The sequence below is a fragment of the Silene latifolia genome, chromosome 1 (genome assembly GCF_048544455.1).
Source record: "Silene latifolia isolate original U9 population chromosome 1, ASM4854445v1, whole genome shotgun sequence".
NCBI lineage: Eukaryota > Viridiplantae > Streptophyta > Magnoliopsida > Caryophyllales > Caryophyllaceae > Silene > Silene latifolia.
In genome coordinates this window covers 137,016,431-137,021,323 of record NC_133526.1, presented here as the reverse complement: position 1 = coordinate 137,021,323, position 4,893 = coordinate 137,016,431, and the positions used below count along the sequence as shown (strand labels likewise).

At 30.9% G+C, this 4,893-nt stretch overlaps 1 non-coding gene across 1 annotated transcript; it reads right to left on the bottom strand.

Annotated features, from left to right (window-relative positions):
* Positions 1–2,643: 2,643 nt before the first annotated feature.
* On the bottom strand, positions 2,644–2,716 carry TRNAF-GAA (transfer RNA phenylalanine (anticodon GAA)). Its single transcript has one exon. It is a non-coding gene; the product is annotated as a tRNA-Phe (tRNA).
* Between the last annotated feature and the right edge of the window lie 2,177 nt (positions 2,717–4,893).

Below are 4,893 nucleotides of genomic sequence, written 5' to 3'. Positions count from 1 at the left end.
TCATCATTAACATGTTTAACTCGTCATTAAAAACCGACTTAAATCCCAAGTAATCTCATATTTGCGGGTTTTCATCATTAAATTCAATCCGGGTTGTGGAAATTCGATTTGTTCATATTGAGTTTCTGGAATTCAATCTTTGATATATTTCCATCTGTTCATTGTCGTTTTCGTCATTAATTTGTCGTTAATTCATCTTGTTTAGTTTATTTCATTCACTCATGTCACTAATCATTAATCATTTGTTCATGTAATTAATTTGTTTGCATCCGTCTTATCCATGTTTTATTGCTTTTATGACCATTAATCACGTGTAAATAACCTATTAATCACTTCCATCCGAGTAAATAATTTAATCAATCATTAAATTTACCAACGAGTATTAACAACACGCAATTCCGGCTTCACAGCCAGAATTCAGGTCAGGAACAGACGCAGCAACTGCTGCGCCTATTCCAAGGGACACAGCTCTGTTGCGCCTGTTCCGGGTTGAATTCTGTCCTTGAACTCCGTTTTTGCCTTGACCTAGTTTTATTAATTACGTATTAATTAATTATTAATCGTATTATCACCTTCTGTTCTGTTCGTTAATTCTTTCTTTTATTCTTTTTCTCAAATTATCCGTTTTAAAGGTATTTTTGACATAAATCGCCTATCCCATTGTAATTATTGTAATATTTTCTATTATTATAATTTTATTTTATTGTATTTATCATATTTCTTGCATCATTTGTATGTCTTCACATGTAATTGAGCATTCAATCCTACTTCGACATTAATTGTATGCTAAATTAATTGTTAACCGACTTAGTCTAATTCTCACATGTTAGGATTAAAACTTGGATGTTGCATTGCATGCATATAACCGACGATATATCGAGTACGAATAACTTTCCTAATCATTAGTAGAGGCCGCTATCGAGGCGGGCGGGATTAGGTGTTCGATCAAAAGAGCTTCCTAATACGTACCATCACCCCTTACTCTAGATCTCCGTGAACACCCATGTTCATTGGCATCCAAGAGAGTCATTCTAGACATAGAATGCAAAGGGTAACGATTGCTTAGTGTTCATGTCACTACTTTGTGTCTTGACATGACACGAGGTATTCGAACGGTTCCAATTTCCCATAAAAATTGGTGGCGACTCCAACAAAAATGCAAACGCTTGTTCTCTTCCTCCCAAGCGCCCCCGTGGGCCCCCCGCTGTCCACAGACCTTCAGATCTTCAGTCTGACGCTCTCCCAACTGAGCTATCCCCGCGTCTTGATTATTAATCTTAAACTCTAAATGAATCTGTATGAAAATGGGTGTCAAATTGTAAACAAATTGTAAAAAGAAAAAAAAAATTCTAAATGAATCTGTATGAAAATGGGTATCAAATTGTATAAAATTGAAAAATGAAATAGGTATCAAATTGTAAAAAATTGAAAGAAGAAAAAAAATTCTAAATGAATTGTATGAAAACTAGTTTAGATCCCGCGCAATGAATGCGCGGTATTTATAGAGTTTTTATTTTTAGAAAAAAAAAATTAACTATAAAACTAATCCAAAAGATTGAGTAATGTCATGAAATAATGTGTATATTCTTAAACAAAATTAATGAAATTGTTTATAAATTTTCTATTAGCATATCTTTTAGGTACGATTTAGCATAAAAAGAACAAATTTTTTTATCAGAAAAATTTTAGAGAGAAATTTTAAATAAGGGATTATATCAAAATAGGAAAGTAAATACGAGATTTTATCAAAATAGGAAATGTGCTTTAGGCGTGAAAACTTGAAGTTTTTCCTATTCTTTTAATATATAGGGGATGATGTTATGAGTAATGGTAATTTGAAGATATTTTTTGAAGATATATTATATGACGTGCAATATTTGACGGTATATTCTTTTTGGCAATGATTTTATATATTTCAATAAGTGAAAGATATATTTCGAGATTTGTAATATATGAATCCAAATTTTTGGCAATGATCGAGGATTTTTTACCTTTAGCAATATAGCAATGATTGACGGTATATTCTTTTTTTTTGGCAATGATTGAGGATTTTATACTTATTTTTTGGCAATCAAATTTTACGTTATTTTTGAGCAAGATCATTGATATGATCTACATTTTCTGATATCTTATAATGATTTCAGCAACTATAATTTGCAGAATAATATATGCAATCAAATAATCATCCTTGGGCACGATAATAAGTTATATTTTCGTGAAATCATATCCTAGCAATCAAATAATATAATATATGATCTACATTTTCTGGCAATCAAATAATATATGTAGCAATCAAATTTTACGTTATTTTTGGGTAAGATTATTAATATGATCTACATTTAGCACATAGTAGAATAGAACGTTATACATAATATTTTTTGGAATCATTTTTTACATTAGACTTAGCCCATAGTAGAATGCAAAAGTTAAAAACCCAATTAAAGATAATATTTTAGGCGGGAAAAAACATAGATTGGCCTATTCATTTAGTAAATAGGGGATGGGTATCAAATTGTAAAAAATTGAAAAAATAAATAAAATTGAATCTGTATGAAAATGGGTATCAAATTGTAAAAAGAAATAAAATTGCATCTGTATGAAAATGGGTATCAAATTGTTAAAAATTGAGAAAAGAAATAAAATTGCGGTGAGCGTGGATCGAACACGCGACCTTCAGATCTTCAGTCTGACGCTCTCCCAACTGAGCTATCCCCACATCTTGATTATTTGTCTCCGCTTAACATATACATTCATTTGCCAACAGATCGCATTTGATTCTCCCCCCCAAGGAAAATCGCAGTTAATGTATTATACAACTGGTTGTATATACAACTTTTTCAATGTAGTTGAGCTTTGTTATAAAGTTATCGAGTTCTACGAACAAAATTATCGAGTTATGATACAAAGTTATTAAGCTTAACAGAATAATTGTTGAGCTCAATAACTTTTTAAAATAGCTCAATAACTTGTAAAATAGCTCAACAACTTTGTGTAAGAGCTCAACAACTTTGAGACGATTGTACAATGCTACTATACACATGGTTGTAGGATAATATTTGTGGAAAAATCGCCTTTTATTCAGTGCATTTTTTTTGCTCGGTTAGTTCTTTTTTTTTTTGTTGGGACAACCAACTCCTTTTTTTAACTAACCTCAAAAAAAGAAGGCTGCAAAACTTAATTAACCTAAGTTGGTTTATGATTATTAGTCTCAAGTTCTTTTTATCATGGATGAGTCCTTTTATTATTATTTCTTTGATTGATGATGATTTGGTAAATACCTTTTCTAAAATGTAAAACTCTAATCATTATCTTAATTTCTTTTGGTAAATTGGTTTCAATATATGAATTAGTTATGAAACTAATTAAACTGTCCCCTCAAAAAAAATTTTACATTATTTCTCATTTTTTCTCATTAGTACAAAAAATTCACACTTACAGGAAAAATTTTAACTTATATTTGTCATATGCACTACAAGTACGTTTTTTCCTTAAAAAACACAATCTTACATAACTATTACATTTGTTAAGTTTTATTTCAATTAATATTATCCAAGTAATTATATTTGATATGAAATTACAACAAATAACACACATTATGTGATAATTTTTTCATGAATCTATTGTGAAAAAAATTAGGTAACTTTATTGTAAACATAAATATTTTAAGAGAAAAGTGGGATAATTTTATTATAAAAACGAAGGCAACAAATCAAAAGTTGACAAACCCAAGTGATAAAGTAATAAATTATCTAATATTTACCAGCATTTTAACTCTTATTAAGTGGAATTTATAATCCGACTTATGGAAATACTTATTTTTAGGTATTTATAGCATATTAATTAGTTTATTCCACTAAGTGCGTTTTTGTATCATTTGTCGGGATTTTTTTTTCTTTTTGGTTAAATGTGAATATATTAATATGAAAATCATAATATCCATTCAGTACATCATCACCAAGCTAAAAAAAACCAAATACATTTTGCAACTCATATAAGATAAACTACTTGGTCATAACATAGTTCCTAAGGCAGCCTTTGTAGTTTTAAAGCCCATTTCCACTCCCCACATCTAGCTTGAATATCTTTTAATCCTATGAAGAATCCAGCTAGGACTCAGCACCTTTGCCTCCAGTCTACAAACATTTTGAGCATTCCAAATATATTACCTTGAAGAAAACACAATATGCTTCTTCATTAGAGAGGGGCACTTCCATCTTATACACCATTCAATTAATCCAATCCTGGGCAAGGGTAAACCCAGCCATGAGTTCATCAGTGCCCAACACTGTCTGCTAAACTCGCACTCATAGAACAAGTGCACATGAGTTTCCCCATGACTCTGACAGAATTCACACAGAGCATCAGTAATAACACTACTACAAATACAGGCAACCACAACGGCCCTTTAACAACGCTTATTCACGAAAATCATCAAAACACGTTGTAGAATTGATTCCGCGAATTTTACCAAACTTAATTACAACGGTTATGTGTTGTTAACCGTTGTTATTGGTTTTAACAACGGGTCATACTTAAACAACCGTTGTTAATGAAAAAACTAATAACAACGGTTAAATTTTAACCGTTGTTAATGGTTTGGCGCCAAATTAGTGAAAAGTAATCACAACGGTTATATTAGAACCCGTTTTTAATACTTTTTAACAACGGTTCTAGACTCAATAACCGTTGTTATTAATATAATGAAAATCTTAAGAACAACATATTGCTTTATTCTGCTATACGCTACAAACACAAACACAAGCTAATACTGCTACTATATCATCCTCCATTCCTCCCTGATCGTCTCTCTGTCTTCATCTCCGTCACTGTTGTCACGTCTTCTCTCCCTCATCGTGTTTATCAATCAGGTATATATATGTTTCTTAGCAACGC